Below are 17,587 nucleotides of genomic sequence, written 5' to 3'. Positions count from 1 at the left end.
ATAAGGAAATTAATGTTTAAGCTCAAAGTCTTAGTAGAGATACCTATCACATACTCTCTCGGAGGCAAACTTCTATTCAATCAACATATTTATTGAGCACTTAGTATATTCCAGGAGTTGTTCCAGGCTCCTGGGATACATCACAAAATAACAGACAGATATTCTTGCCTTTGTAAAACTTAAATTATATAATGCTTACATTCTAGTTAGATTATATTACAAACTAAAGAATGTGGCTGACCATATCCAAAATGACACATTTTTTCAAATATATAAATATTTGAAAATTGTGTCAGGGGGTTGGAACAGGAAAAAAAAATCACAGGCTAGGGCAAAATCTTTCTAAGTAACAATCACTTATAATTTACTCATAGTTTCTCACAACCTTGAAATAACTGTTAAATTGCATAAACTCAATTGCCACTTCAGTAATTTCATACAAATAAAAGCATTTTAAAGCTTTGAAGCCACTAGTCTCTGAGCTTTATCCCACAAATAGTTGCCCCACCACTCTTTAAACCCATCTTTTATTTATCCCCATCAACAAATTAAACAAGTGTGTTAGTTGCTATGTTTCCACATTTGTAGCTTATTTCCTTGTTTCTACTTAGCAGTTGTGCCATTACTGTAAGACTTCAAGAGTGCTCTGTCCTAAGTAGATATATCTGGCATGATTACAGTGAGTGACATGTTACGTAGAAAGATTTATGTGCTTATAGAGCTAAGTAGTGACTAAATTTTGATAATTGAGCATTAATATGGTTCATGTACTGCAGATTAAAATGAAACTACTGTTCTTAGAAATTTTTGTGTTATAATAATAACTATTATTTTCTGCACTTTAAAAATCAGAAGAACTTATATGAGTTTGTTTGGCCCTGGGCTTTCCCTCAGGCAACAAGGTATGCAAACTTCAGGTTGTCCTCCAATAGCAGTGTTTATAACTACCCAACATTAATTCATGCTACTCTTCAGAGCCCTAAGGTGACAATTATTTCTGAATTCCTTAATAATTGGAAGTCTGGTATGATGACAAAACCAGAAGAGCTGTGTGTGTGTTTTTCCTGGCTGCCTGAAGAATCCCTCATGGCAGATAATAGTATGTCACCCCTAATCGTATTTCCTATTTCTAAAATGTATTTTCATTAACCCTCATTTTATATTGTACCCTTCATTCTGACATAAGATTTCTTTTGTTTCTACAATAATTTTGAGATACTTTATGGGAGGCTACAGTGTTGGAATGGATTATGCTCTCAGTGAACAAAAATGAAAACATCTCATTCTACATCATTTGAGGGGAAAAAGAATTCACCTGACTTCAAGTGAACTTTTCCCCAAATTTCCAAATATACCAGTAAATCATGGATAATGAAAAACCATGATGTCACTTGATGCAACAGTAATTTCCTCTAACATATAGGAAAACAGACAAAAGACTCATCCAGAGGTTACTTTCTCTAGATAGCATCTCAGATTGGGTTTTAGAAAAAAAAGAAACTTTATAAGCTAATCTGTATATATTCCTTTAGCAGCTAAAGGAAACATAAAGTCCAGAAGCAATTATTTAATGGTATGCATATGCAAGAAAGTGTTGTCAGCAGAAGCATCTAGCACACAGAGAGGGCTCTGTCAGGGAGGTATATGCCAAACAAGCCAATTTAAATTCAGCCAGTCAGCAAACAGGAAAATCTGTCAGTCTGCAAGAGGATATTTTGCTTTCCTTGGACAAACAATGCTCTTCCTCTGTTATAAATGACATTACTTAGCTTGACATAACAAGGTGCTTTAAACAAAGCACTCACTTAGAGGAAGAAACATTTCTTTGATTAACTTGAAGAAACTGAAACAAGGTAAGATTGATATAAAGAGGCAAAAACAATCCTACTTAGACTAGCTCATTGGTATGCATAGCAGATTGACATACACAGGAAACATTGTGATGGACAAAGGGGAGAAATGCAGCCTGTGGCTGTCTTAATAATCCAGTTTGGCCAACTGCAGGGCCAAAGGTAACCAATTGTGGAGAAATCTCATTCTTAGTGGTAAACAAACAAAATTGGGATGAACTAAAACTTGCTTCTTCAATAGTCCTATAAAATTATGGGCCAGGCGCTGTGGCTCAAGCTTGTAATCTCAGCACTTCGGGAGGCCGAGGCAGGCGGATCATGAAGTCAAGAGATCGAGACCATCCTAGCCAACATGGTGAAACCCGTCTCCACTAAAAATACAAAAAATTAGCTGGGTTTGGTGGTGCATGCCTGTAGTCCAAGCTACTCAGGAGACTGAGGCAGGAGAATTGCTTGAACCAGGGAGGTGGAGGTTGCTGTGAGCTGACATCACACCACTGCACTCCAGCCTGGCGACAGAGCAAGACTCCATCTCAAAACAAAACCAAAATCTGTAAAATTAGCATAGATATATTAAACAACAGAGGTCTCATAGAATTCATCTACTTTAAGTTTATTCTTTATTACTATCAGTAATATTAGTAATTAGCATTTATCAAGCATTTACTATGTCCCGATATCATGCTTAAAGTTTTTATGTTAATTTGCACAAACTTCTCTAATTTAGGCACTGCACTTGTCCTCATTTCAAAGCTAAGAAATCTGTTAACAGATGTGGTCACTCACCGACGTCATGTAGCTGCAAACTTATGCAACCTGGAAGACTATGTCTAGACTTCTCACTTTTGATCATCTTATTGGTGAACATATATTCAAACTGTTGGAAAAATTATTTTATCATGGTCATCACAAAACTAAAACACAAAATTTTAATCATCTTTTTCTTGGAAAGTTAATCTTTTAGCTTGATAGAAGCTTTCCCTTCAAGTTTTCTTCTATTTCAGTAAACACCTCTCATTATCATGAACTGAGGAACAGCTATTCAAATTTGGGAGACAGCTACAAAAGCCTTTACTCTCTATGAGGGAAGTTTACAGTGATGCTACACAATCAGTGGCCATTATTTACTGATAAATTACAATGGAATTCCAATAGCATAACATAGTTTATTCACATTAAAGTCAAATGAGCTCACTGTGATTAATGTAACTACAGTGAATGCCAAAGAAATTAATAGCAATTATCTACTCATTGTAGGGGTGGCTGATAATTAGTGCTATTACACAAAAAAGGTACATTTTAAGCAATTATCATCATGCATTCGTTTGATACCATTACAACACCAATCAAGATGAGTTAATTTGACAATCACGCAGCCAGGACACGTAAGTCCACCAAAAGTCTGTTTCAGATTTGAGGAAGAAACAATTTTATTAAGTTCTTCCAATTCTACTTAAACACACATGAAACACGATTATCTTTCCCGAATATATTATTTTAGTAGTGATCGTAAATGGTATACTTTGGTCTTTTTTTAGTTTAAGTCATTTTTATATTTACAAAGCAATGTTCATACATTAAGACTTTCAAACTAAGCTTAAACTCTAAAATATTCAATCATTTTATTATTGATTATGATGCACATTCATTCATAATTCTGTGTAATTTTGGACAATGGTTTATACTTTCATGATGTGGGAAAATGTCAGAAAACATGAATGTGTGTGACAAGTCTAATAATTGGCACTGCCTTAAAAAAAGAGTTTAAGGGAACGGGTTTATAATTTTGGAAAGAAGTTCTTGCTGTCTGTCTCTTTTTCAACCTTGATCAAGATTATGAGCTGCATACTTAATTTTTCTCTCTGTTACTGTGATTCTTCTACCAGAGATGATGATTATTATTCAGCAACAAAAGTGATACTTAAGTAAGCAAATTGTTGTCATTCCTCAGAAATAAAATTTTAAAAAATTGTTGGACCATAAGTACAGTTAGCACCTCTTTGTAATTAGGTACTTTATTTATTGTGGCAAAAAACACATAACATAAAATCTATAAAAGTAGATTAAAAATATTATTGACTACATAAAAATTGTACAATAGATCTCCAGAACTTAGCTAAATAACTTTAATTTTACAAAAGTTTTACATGTTCTTTGTTGCATATGTACCTCTTTTCTTAGTTGAATGTTTATGTTAGAAAACTAGCTAGACTGCAGATTTTAATGAATCGTGAAAGACTAGAACTTGTAGCAGGAGCGGCCGTGAGAAACAGAGCTCTTGAACACTGAATGGGGAAGGAAGGCATTTATTATTATTATTATTATTATTATTATTATTACTACAGCTGGGAGCTGGGTGATGATTTGTCTAAGTAACCCAGCTCATCTAACAAAGAGAGGCTCTGCTTTTACATAGGCTTACACTCTAGATGTTACATGTGAAAGAGTCTTAGGTTTACAGCTCTAGTCTTGGGTTTACAGTTTTAGAAATCACATATGAAAGGGTTTTAGGTTTACAGCTTTAGGACCTACATGTGAAAGGCTTCTGGTCTCCGGACGGAGGGGTGGGGTGGGGGTTTGATCTTGCTTAGATAAAAACAGTGTATTGCGGAGAATTTCCCCAATACCAAGCATGCTATTTACAGGAAGGTGATTCAGCTAGCTGACCAGCCTTTTCTTCTATTGAAATGCAGTGTGGAAGTCAAGGCGGAGGTGATCTCAGATGCTTGGGTCTCCTTCCTCAAAGTGAAGTATGGACATCATTTAAAAGATAAAGTCCTGAATTTTATAGGGTTTAGTCTCCATCACAAAGTTCATTTCCATGAGTTCCCATCATGAGTAAAATGAGGCTGTTCCATTTTGCTTTCCTCAAGTCATTATTGACAAAGGACACTACTCAGTGACACCAAACAGACTTGTATTTGCTGAGTAATCTGACTCTTCCCGCACAATATTATTTGTGAATGTGACATGATCTTCACTAACTCATTTGAAAACTTCTGATGTCTTTTAAGCCAGTAATATTCCTAGGAGAATTCTGTAATGAAATGCTCTATTTGCTCTCATTTTAAGTAATGAATTTGTTGGTTCTCAAGCAGAAAAAAAGGTTAATAGTTGTATTACTCATTTCCTTGAAAACTTCTTTTGATTAGAAAGAATGAAATATCCCATAGGAAAATTAAATTTTGCTTATTGATGTATTGTAATAGCTGCCAGAGAACACAATCAGAGTTAACCCATCGAATATTTTTAGAGGGATGGGGAGAGTGGGGATAGATACTTTAAAAAATTACATTTCTGTGGCTGCCAATGTACAACTCAACGGTATTTTAAAGTTTCTATTTGAAGTAATCAAAGGCAGCTAATTAGTGCTACATTTTACCACTTTTTAATTACACCACCCTAAAAAATACTAAATGACATGTACATAGTGAAGTTCTTCAGAATCCTGGCTTGAACATGGGCCCCGGAGTCAGGTTACCCAGGTCTGGAAGCCAGTCTTGCTTCTTTTTGAGGGACCTCAGCGAAGCTAATTAACTTCTCTGTGACTCAGTTTCCTCACCTGTAAAAATGAATGTATAACAGTCGTTTCTACTTCAGAGGTTTTTTATATCCTGAAATATAAACTCGGATCAGTTGCAAGCACATACCACTCATAAAATGTTGTTACTCTTATTACTGGATGATTATCTAAACCAGGGGACAATAAGCCTGGACTGGATGTAGCTTTAATGCCTGTTTTTTGTTTGTTTGTTTTGTTTTACTGAAACACAGGCACACTCATGTTGACAATGTCTGCTTTTACTCAATGTCTGAGGTGAGTAATTCCACGGGGATATTACAGTCTAAAAATTACTTAGTATTTGACCATTTTCAAAGAAAGTTTGCCAATCCTGGAACTCTGTGGAGGTTGACACTGGGTCCCTCTTAATGAAGCTTCAGAGATACTGCCATTAGTTCCATCAGAAGGGGCTGCTAGAACAGAAGAAACCTAAATGAATGCAAAGTGCTTAAGATCAGAGTACTCTGAATAATGTATTAAAGTGTTATAGGTATAATTCTTAAAGTCTCTATTATTCAATTACTTTCAGTTTCATCTAAGAACCTCCTCGCATTCAATCAAGGGTGTGACTATCTGGGAAATTGAGAATTTCTTGGATAATACACATTTTGCCCTTAGCCATGTGAAGCTTTTCATGGGCTTCTTTCTGACCTGAACGATCTTCTCACTTACCCATATGTTGCGTAGTCAACAGGCACAGGAACCATGATTAAAACTCACAAAACTCTTTAACTTGTTAAAGTGTGCCCTGGGATGGCAGACTATCCATGGCTTATTGAGGAGCTCAAAATTAAAACAGGACCTCATGACCAGGACTAGATGAGGGAGCGTTTACGTACTCTTCATTATCAGGCAGATGTACAAGTACAGGACCTCCCTGTCTACAATCAAGCCAAACCAGTTCCTATCGTCAATGCCAGGATTAACTGTGTCCTGAAGCATACTCCCCCCTCCCATCAGCTCTTTGAAAGAAACATCTGACAGAGACTTCTGATTTGGGGTATAGAGACTACCCAATTAGGGCTCAACTATTTTGACCAATCAGGACTGAACAAGTTTGCAATTTTCATTTGCATAAACAGATCTGCTTGAGAAACTAGGTGAGAACTTTTCCTGTTTAAGCCAGCTCCTCCCTTTGTTCTTCAGATCACAATTTTACTTGTATTGAAGGCCGTGCCTCCCTAATCTGCACATACAACTGGTTTTTATAGAAAATAAAGCTCTCCCTTTCTTCCTCTGTAAATCTCATGGTCTTGGTGACAAGGATGGTATCTGAATGACTCCTGTGCTTCGTCCCAACGCTATCTGGCTCAAGATGTTAGGACCCACAGGAGCCCTTTGAGCTCAGTTATTTGCCTGGCTGTGCTGGGAGGACTTGGGTATAAAATAAAAATAAACACCCAAGCCCCACACGGAGTGAATAGACCCTCTCTTGGCCATGGAGACTTCTGATAAACCTTAAAAGCTGAGTTTCCAGCCATGTCAGAATGGGAGCTGAGACATGCTTCATTATCCTCCCTGCCTTTTGCTGTTTAGACATAACAACTGACAGGCATTAATGTTAAAATAGAGCTCATAAGACTGACAGAGTGGACTCTAAGGCAATGAAATAGCAAACTATACAGAAGACCTAAAGCTATGCCAAGCAAGGGTTAAGTCACACACCCCAACACTTAAAGAATAAACTATGTCCACACTGTCACAAGGTTTTTCTATTTTTTCCTAGCAGCTAAACAAGAACTGGCCTTGGGATAAACAATGGCTCACCAACTATTAGACACTGACTAACCAATGCTTCCCTTCCGTATTCTATCAGCCATAACTACAGCTTTGCTTGGATAAGAGACTGATTTCAGTAAATCTCTTCTGATAAAAAGACCACTGACAATGGGCTAGTTCTGGTCAGTTTACAGAGGCTGAGCACTTGAGTGCATGTGTGTCCTGAAATGACATTTTTATATATAGGGTCTAATTGTAATATATCTCAATGTTAAGCTTCTGCCCCCCAAATGAACATAGGTCATATATCATATGCATGTTTGTTCAATACTCAGGATGTATCTTGTCCTATAATCAGTTGAGTACGTATACTTGGCCAACCCATTTACCCTAAATCCCTTCTCTAACCTCTCCTTTTTCAAAGTCCCTATTTCTAGGTCTCTGCTGGAAGCTGCACTTCCTAGACTGTCAAGCTAGCTACACTACAAGCTGTAACCCTTTAAAAGAAATAAAGTCTCCTTTTCTAAGTTTGTAATTCTTGTGTTTTTTAAGTTAACATGGGTAAGCCCTTTTAGATCCAAGATCTCTCATTTTTAGGATAGTGTCTCAGACACTATTTTCTTCAGGAAGCCTGCCCATCTGGCTCCAAGGAGTACCCATTTGTGGAGTATGCTCACACTTTTTGATGTATGCTTGCACTTTGTGGGCTCCTCTCATGCTTCATAGGATAGGCTCACACTTCAGTTTTGTGGGAACGCTCACACTCTAGTTGCACTTGAAAGAATGCCTTCATGAAGTGAGTAACATGGGTAACCTAGGTCCTAAGGAAATGGTCTCTGACCAGTCACCATCAGATATTCCAGCAGCTGGTCTCTAACCAACCAGCATCTGGTACTCTAGTGGTATTTCAAATTTAAAATATAAAGATTAAGGCTAGATAAAAATGATTCAAGATATTCATCTAAATTGAACTATCTACACATGCAATTAGAACAAAGAGGAATCTGAATTTTTCAAAGATAATAAGAGGCTTTCCTTTAATTAGCACTTTTTAAAAATATATTTTATTATTATTATGGGCTCATAATAGTTATAAATATATATAAGGTACTCTGATATTTTGATACAGGCATACAATGTCTAATGATAAAATCAGGGTAATTGGGATATCCATTACCTTAAGAATTTATCATTCCTTTGGGTTACAAACATTCCAATTCTATTTAGTTGTTTTAAAATAAAACAAGTGATTATAGCCACCCTATCATGCTACTGAATACTAGATCTTATTCTATCTAATTGTATTTTGATACCCATTAACCATTCCTACTTTATTCTCTCCTCTCCACAATACCCTTCTCAGCCTCTGGTATATATCATTCTACTCTCTAAATCTATCTGTTCAATTTTTAGGTTTTATTCTCCGATGTATGAGTAAGAACAGGCAATAATCATCTTTCTGTGCCTGGCTTATTTCACTTAACATAATGTCCTCCAGTTATATCCATATTGTTTCAAATAACAGGATTTTTTATTGTAGCTGAATAATATTCCATTGTGTATGAGTGCATATTTTCTTTATTCATCTTTTGATGGACACTTAGGTTGACTGTATATCTGGCTATCATGAATAATGCTGCAATAAACGTGGGAGTGCAGATATCCTTTTGATATACTGATTTTCTTTCTTTCAGTTATATATCCAGCAATGGAATTCCTGGATCATATGGTAGTTATATTTTAGGTGTTTTTTGAGGAACCGCCATACTGTCCCATAGTGATTGTACTAATTTACATTCCCATCAACGGTGTACAAGGGTTTCTTCTTTCTCCACATTCTCGCCGTTTATTATTCCTGTATTTCAGATAAAAGCCATTTTGACTGGGATCTGATACAATTCTCTGTAGTTTTGATTTGCATCTCTCTGATGATTAGTGATGCTGAGCATTATTTTGTATATCCGTCGGCCACTTCTTTTGGGAAATGTCTATTCAGATTTTTTTCCCATTTTTAATTATAATATTTGATTTTCTTCCTATAGAGTTGTTTGAATTCATTACATATTCTGGTCATTAATTCTTTGTCAGTGGGTAGTTTTCAAATATTTTCTCCAATTCTGTGAGTTGGCTTTTCATTTTGTTGATTGTTCCCTTTACTGAACAGAAGATTTTTAGCTTTATGTGATCTCATATATCTATTTTTGCTTTGGCTATGTGAGCTTTTGAGGATTTATTCAGTAAATCTTTGCCTACTGTATTTTCCCAGTGTTTTCTGCTAGTAGTTTCATAGCTTAAATACTAGATTAAGTTTTAAAGACTTTTTTATTTGATTATGTAAATGGTGAGGAATAGGGTTCTAGTTTCATCCTTCTACATATAGATATCCAGTTTTCCTAGCAACATTTATTGAAGAGACTGTCCTTTCTTCAATGTTTGTACTTGGTTCCTTTTTCAAAAATTAGTTGCCTGTAAATGCATGGATTTATTTTGGGGTGCTTTATTCTGTTCTATTAGTCTGTGTGTTTTTATGCCAGCATCATGCTGTTTTGGTTACTATAGTTTTGCAGTATTATTTGAAGTAATGTGATTCTTCCAGTTTTGTTGTTTATGCTCAGCCTGGCTTTCAGTATTCTGACTCTTTTGTGGTTACACATAAATTTTAGAATTATATTTGCTATTTCTCTGAAGAATGCCATTGGTATTTTGAGACAGATTGCATTGAACCTACAGGTTGCTTTGGGTGGTATGGACATTTTAATAATTATTATTCTTCCAATCTATGAACATTAAATATCATCTTTTTGTCTTCCTTTTTTAAACTTGTGAAGTGTTTCTAATAGCAAGTGTTTTCTATAGTATGTTGCTGGAAATCAAGAGGTTTCTTAGCATGTTATATGTTCAGAAGTGAGTTTGATACTTGAAAAATCTAAACATACTGATTTAGGAGTGCATATGTTGCAATCTCAAGAGGGGTTAATAGGCCATATGGGCTAAATTAATGCTTGCCTCTGAGAAACAGGTATGCTTGTAAATATAAAATTGTATTAGACATTAGCAGCAGTGCAGAACATGCTCAGCATCATAAGATCCAAAACACCAGCACAAGTTTATCTATCATTAAAAAATAATTACCTCCTTTCTAAAATGTCGGAATAGGAGGCAACAGATTAATAAATCAAATCCCAATGAATAACTCTTGTACATAAAATTTCTCTTTTAGAAGTCTATGTGAGAACCAATCTGCTGAACAGACATGTTTAACATTGAAGATCTCCAATATTTTTTAAATTGAACACTGCCATACACAGGTGGAACATTACCGAAAATGAAGTGACAAAAGATTCTTAAAACTTTTTAAAGAAATCCTACCCTGTTTATCAATAAATATGGCAAAAGAATAAAAGAAAATTATAGAAAATCTGTTTTATTCATCATTCTTTCTATGTATATTTTAGTAAATGGTGATGCTTCCATTGAATGATCCATTATTAACCTAATTTTTTAATGGGGGAATTATCGCTTTCTGTGGAATAAATATTTATCAACTTGAAACTAAATAATAGCAATCTAGGAATTTCAGAAAGAGCAAAGATTATTGGCTTATATTTCATGCCTGGTGCTGCTGCTGTTCCAACCTTATAAAGTGAAACTGTCTTCTTTCCAAATTCCAAAAATTGAAATACTACCCCATCTCACCATACCTGTTGGATCTTTTTAGAACAAAGGAAGGGTTACACAATTGTCAATTATCAATGTACCATTTTGATTTTGGGTTCTTTCACACACAGAAATCATACCAAATGGCAAGACACTTATTTTACACAACAGTTTATTACGCACTAGTGAAATCAACTTATTTCACCTACCCAGTGTGAGGGGGCAAAACCCCATACCTACAAAACTACTTGACTTAAAAGGATGTGTTTATCAAAAAGTAGCTTGAACAACTTTCACCAATGAGGTACCTAACTTGACTTTTAAAATGGGAAGTCACACGTTAAAAAGTAAACATAATTGAAATTGTAAACCAGTCATAATTTGAACCTAATGAACCATGCAAGCAGCAATTGTTAATAAACCAATAAGCTTTAAATGTGTTCAAGTACTGATATTTCTATATATAAAGATTTAGCATTTACATACAACAGCTATCATGGGAAGTGAAAAAAGATTTATTCCCAAAAATGAAAATATTAAAACTAAATTAATAGTTTTTCACACAAGGCAAAATTTGACAAGTGAAAGTTTAACACAATCCAGTAGACCATGTGTGAAAATGCAAAGCAGGTATTAAACCTGGTATGTCCAGAATTTAACACCAGTTTGTAATTGTGGGAACATCTAACACCTTAATTAAAAAACACAAATGAAGTGAAAACTTTAAACTGGTACACACTGTTCACATCTATATTTCAAATGTAGAAATGCATATTTGTAAGCAGCAATAAAAAAATATTCATGAAGAATGCATCATCTCTGAAAATTATGAAAACATCCCTGCTACCAATATATTTCTAAATACAAAATTGTTTCTTCTGTGTAGCATATTTGTTTCTTCCGTGTAGCAAGAGAAGTTCATTTTTACAACTGATAAAATTCAGCCTTTAGGTGTGCATGGTATGAATGCAAGTCCTTTTTAAAAAAAAATTCTTACTCATTTGGAATCCTTAAGCATGCAAAAGCTTTGAACAGAAAGGTTCACAGAGGAACCAGGGTTGTATTATGGTATCCAGTTATGCCAGATCTGGGAGTACCTCTGGGTTCATCCTCATGAGGAGCAGAATCACTTCACTTGTCAGTTCTCCTGCCACGGTTCGGACATCTGCCTTGTCCTCCCTCACCATTAGGTTCTGGGCAGCCAAGTTCTCCAAAATCAATCTCCAACTGAGACATTACATCATTTGCTGGCTTCTGGAAAAGACAGTCCATAACAGAATCTGGAGCATAAGCTTCTTCACTCTGATTTATGAAAAACAAATTTCCTCTTCCACTGCCTTTCGGCAGCTTCATTTGGTTTTCAGATATTAAATTCCACTTTTGCCCACTCCTTATTTTGAATAGTCTTGCACTCATCCAATGTCATCTCTTTAGGACCCTCTTCCTTTAACTCTTCAACTTCATTCCCCTTATTTTCAATGTCTGCCACTGGATGTTCTTCACCTACAGGTGTTCCTCAATCACATTTGATTGATCCAAATCAGTTAATTCATCTTTAACAGTTTCACAGTAATGAGATCTGCGACTCCACGTTTGTCCTCATGCTTCAGGCCAGATCTATCACTTCCACTATGCCTATAAAATTCACATATGCCATGGGAATCAAATCCATCTCCTCGACCCATTCCATGCCCAAAGGCCCCTTGACCTCTTCCAAGACCACCATGGCCTCACGTATGTCAGTCAATAATCGGTCTATTCAACTGAAAATTTGCTCCACCCTTTTCTTCAAGTGGCTTTTCAACTTTTTGTTTTAGAGGTGATCATGTTTCTGGTCTTCTATTAATGATTTTCCCTTCACCCTGAGTTGTTGAACAGGTCTCCTTCCAACTCATCTTATATCTTCTTTCTTAAGCACGATGGGCAGCTGTGTCTCCTTTTTCTTGTCAACCACACGAATGCTGGGGGGTGAGGAAGGGAGTGACTGGTTTCATTCGATCTTTGTGGGACTCATTACAGAGCTATTTGCCTGCCGTGTTGGAGGGCCTGAGCTGCACTCTTGGCCCTAGAGCCCCCAGTGTCACCCTCCTGCTTTTATTTTTTGTTCTCCCATGCCTTCAGCACCTCAAAGGGGTCCAGTTCATCATTAAACAACTGGTCAAACTGGTTGGTGACCATGCAGCCAAACCCTGCCTATAAGTGCCCTGGCATCATGGTGGCTCAGTGACACATTTCTCCATGGGTTGCAACAGGCTATGCCAAGCAAAGAGCTCCTGCTTCCGCTCTTCCCAAACTATCAATTTTTTAGGTTCTCTCAAATTTTTTAAATCAATATTTTATGATTTTTATTATAAATATCTTTCACTGAGTTTATTTCTATGTGTTTCACATTATTTATAGCTATTGTATATGAGATTGCTTTCTTCTTTTTTTTCTATATTGTTTGCTGTTGGCATATATAAATGCTACAGATTTTTGTAAGTTGATTTTGTATCTTGCAACTTTATTGAATTTGTTTGTCAGTTATAATAGTATTTTGGTGGGGTCTTAAGGTTTTACCAGATATAAGAACATAACTTCTGCAAACAAAGGTAATTTAACTTCTACCTTTCCAATTTTGATGCCCTTCATTTCTTTCTCTTGTCTAATTCCACCAGCTAGAATTTCCACTACTATGTTGGATGAAAGTGAGCGTCCTGGTTTTGTTCCAGATCTTAGAGAAAAGGTTCTCAACTTTTTCCTGATCAACATACTATCCGTGGATTTTATTGTATATGCCTTTTCTTGTGTTGAGGTATGTTTCTTCTATATCTAGCATTTTTTGAAGATTTTCATCAGGAAAGAATGTTGAACTGTATCAAATGAACATTTTGGCATTAACTAATATCATTCTGTATTAAGAGATTTGTTCTTCATTCTGTTGATGTGAACTCACATCGTAATTGATTGGTATATGTTGAACTATTCTTGCATTCCTGGGATGAATCTCACTTGATCATTATAGATAAATTTTCTAACGTGTTGTTGAATTGGTTTGCTAATATTTAATTGAGGATATTTGCATCTATGTTCATAAGTGATATTGACTTGTAATTTTCTTTTCTTCTGTTATGTTTTTGTTTGGATTTAGTATCAGGGTAGTATTGACCTCATAGAATGAGTATAAAAGTATTCCCTCCTTGATTATTTTGAATAGCTTTAGCAGAATTGTTATTAGTTATTCTCTAAGTGTTTGATAGAATTAAACACTAAGGTCTCAGATCCTAGGACATATTTGATGGAGACTTTTTATTACTGCTTCTGTCTAATTACTTGTTATTTGCCTATTCAGGTTTTAAATTTCTTCATGACTAAATCTTAGAAGGTTGTGTATGTTTAGGAATTTGCCCATTTCTTGTAGGCTCTCATTTATCAGCACATAGTTGCTTATAATATTCTCTGGTGATCATTTGAATTTCTGTGGTATCAGTTGTAATGTCTCATTTTTCATCTCTAATTTTATTCATTTGGGTCTTCTCTTTTAATTTGTTAGTCTCACTAAAGGTTTGACTTTTTGCTATTTTTAAAAAAAAACAACTTTTCAGCCAGGTGTAGTGGCTCATGCCTGTAATCTCAGTACTTTGGGAGGCAGAGGCAGGTGAATCACAAGGCCTGGAGTTCAAGACTAGCCTCACCAATATGGTGAAACTCCATCTCTACTAAAAAGACAAAAATTAGCCAGGCATGGTGGCATGCACCTGTAATCCCGGCTACTCAGGAGGCTGAGGCAGGAAAATCACTTGAACCCAAGAGGTGGAGATTGCAATGAGCTAAGATTGTGCCACTGCACCCCAGCCTAGGCAACAGAGCGGGACTCCATCTCAAAAAGCAAACAAACAAACAAACAAACCCAACTTTTATTTCCTTGATCTTTTATATATTTTTAGTGTTGATTTATTTTTGCTATAGTCTGTATTACTTCTACAAATTTTGGGTTTCCTTTACTCTTGCTTTTCTAGTTCTTAAAGATGCATTATTAGGTTGTTTATTTGATATGTTTCTACATTTTTTTTGGTGTAGGCATTTAGTGCTATAAACTTCTCTCTTAGTATTTCTTTTGATATATTCCATAGATTTCAATACACTTTATTTTTATTTTCATTTGTTTCAAGACATTTTGTAAATTTTCTTAATTTCTTTATTGATCAAATGATCATTGTGGAGCATATTATTTAATTTCATGTGTTTATAATAGCTCCAAAATTCCTCCTATTGTTATTTGCTAGTTCTATTTCATTGCGGTTAAAAGGATACTTGATATGATTTTATTCTTTTTTAATTTTTTTGTGGTCTAACATGTGGCCTATTCTTGAGAATGTGTATGTGCTGAGGAGAAGAATGTTTATTTTTCACCTTTTAGAAAAAGCAGTCTGTAAATATCTGTTAGTTCATTTGTTGTATAGCGCATATTAAGTATAATGTTTATTTGTTGATTTTCTGTCTGGACAACTTTTCCAATGCTGAAAGTGGGGTGAACGCCCAAGGTATTGTTATATTAGCGTCCATATTTTTTCTTTAGCTCAAATAATATTTGGTTTATACATCTGGGTGCTCTCGTGTTGGGTATGCATATAGTTTACAACTCTTGTCCTCTCCTGAAGAACTAATCTTGTTGTCATTGTATAATGACCTTTTTGTCTCTTTTTCTCAGTTTTTGTCTTGAGCTCTATTTTATTAGATATAATTATAAGCACTTCTAGAGCTCCTTTTAGCTTTACATTGTCATGGAATGTCTTTTTTCATCCCTTTTTAATTTCAGTCTGTATGTGTCTTTATGGGTGAAGTGAGTTTTTTATAGGCAACACATGGTTAGGTCTTGCTTTTATATCCATTCACCCACTCTGTATCTTTTGATTGGGTAATTTAGCCTATGTGTCTGCAATGTTATTATTGATAGAAAAGCATTTGTTACTGCTTTTTTTTATTTGTCTTTCAGTTGTTTTGTTGGTCCTCTTTTCCTTTTTTTCTTTTTTCTTCTTTCCTTCCTGTAAGAGTGATTTTTGCCTAATAGTATATGTATTAGACTGTTCTCACACTGCTATAATGATATTACCTGAGACTAGGTGATTTACAAAAAAAGAAGATGTAATCAACTCACAGTTCTGCATGGCTGGGAGGCTTCAGGAAACTTACAATTATTGTAGAAGGCAATGGGGAAGCAAGGCATGTCTTACATGGCAGCAGGAGAAAGAGTACAGAGGAAACTGCCACTTTTAAAACCATCAGATCTCATGAGAACTCACTCACTGTCAGAATGGCATGGGGAAAACTGCCCAATGATCCCATCACCTCCCATCAGATCTCTCCCTCAATACATGGCAATTACCATTCAAGATGAGATTTGGTTGGCAACAGAGAGCCAAATCATATTAGTATATTTTAATGTCTTGCTTTTTATTTTTTGTGTATCTAATATAGCTTTTTATTTTGTGGTTACTGTAAGGCTTTCATATATCATTATAACCAATTATTTTAGACTGATGACAACTCTGATTATAAAGAAAAGAAAAAACAAGCAAAGAAAAAACTAAAAAACTCTCACAACTTAACTCAGTCTTCTCCACTTTTTGACTCTGTTGTCTGTCTCCTTATACACTCTATTTCTTAAAAAGTTGTTGCAGTTATTATTTTTGATAGATTTGCCATCCTATCTTCCTGCTAACCATGTGAATGGCTTATATACCACAATTACAGTTTTATAGTATTCTGTATTTGTCTTTGTACTTACTATTACTAATGATTTTTATACCTTCATGTGATTTCTTATTGTTCATTGATGTCCTTTGCTTTCAGATTAAAAATTGCCCTTTAGCATTTCTTAAAAGATAAATCTGATATTGACAAAATCTTTTAGCTTTTGTTTTTCTGGAAATATATTTATTACTTCTTCATGTTTGAATAACAATTTTGCTGGACATAATATTAAAGCTTGGATGTTTTCCCTTCAGTACGTTAAATATTTCATCTCACATTCTCCTGGCCTGTAAGTTTTCTGTGAGAAGTCTGCTACATTCAAATCAGAGTTGCTTTATATGTTTTTTTGCTTACTTATCTTTCTACTTTTATGATTATTTCTGTATCCTTAACCTTTGAGAGTTTTAATAATAAATGCCTCGAGGTTCTTATTTATATTGAATCTACTTGGTGTTCTATAAACTACTTGTACCAGGATATTCATATGTTACTCTAGCTTTGAAAGGTTCTTTGTTATCATTTCTTTGAATAAACTATCCACCTAAATCTCTTTCTCTGTATAATCTCTTTAAGGTGAATAAATGTGCTTTTTTGAGGCTAAATTTTAGATCTTATAGGTATCTTTTATTCTGTTTTTTCCTCTGTGTATTTTCGTATAACCTATCTTCAAACTAATTATTTCTTCTGCTTGATCAGTTCTGCTGGTGAGAGTCATTAAGACACTTTTCAGTTTGTCAACTGAATTTTTCATCTCCATAATTTCTGCATTTTTTAAAATTATTTCAATGTCTTTGTTAAATTTCTCTGATAGAATTTCTCTGAGAATTCCTTATTTGTGTTATCTTGAAGTTTTCTGAGCTTCCTCAAGACAGCTATTTTGAATTCTCAGTTTGAAAGGTCACATATCTCCATTACTCTTGTATTGATCACTGGTACCTTATGTAATTTGTTAGTGAGGTCATGTTTTCCTACATATTCTTGATGCTTGTGAATGAAGGTTCATTGATGTCTGGTCATTGAAGAGTTAGGTATTTATTCAAATCTTCACAGTCTGAGCTTCTTTGTG

General features: G+C 35.0%; 1 pseudogene; it reads right to left on the bottom strand.

The window, feature by feature from the left end:
* Positions 1 to 11,829: 11,829 nt before the first annotated feature.
* On the bottom strand, positions 11,830 to 12,999 carry LOC108305926 (annotated as a pseudogene).
* Between the last annotated feature and the right edge of the window lie 4,588 nt (positions 13,000 to 17,587).

Source organism: Cebus imitator, unplaced genomic scaffold (genome assembly GCF_001604975.1).
Source record: "Cebus imitator isolate Cc_AM_T3 unplaced genomic scaffold, Cebus_imitator-1.0 Scaffold3, whole genome shotgun sequence".
Classification (NCBI taxonomy): Eukaryota; Metazoa; Chordata; class Mammalia; order Primates; family Cebidae; genus Cebus; species Cebus imitator.
Note: the sequence above shows the minus strand (reverse complement) of the source record. Positions and strands in the feature narration are given on the sequence as shown.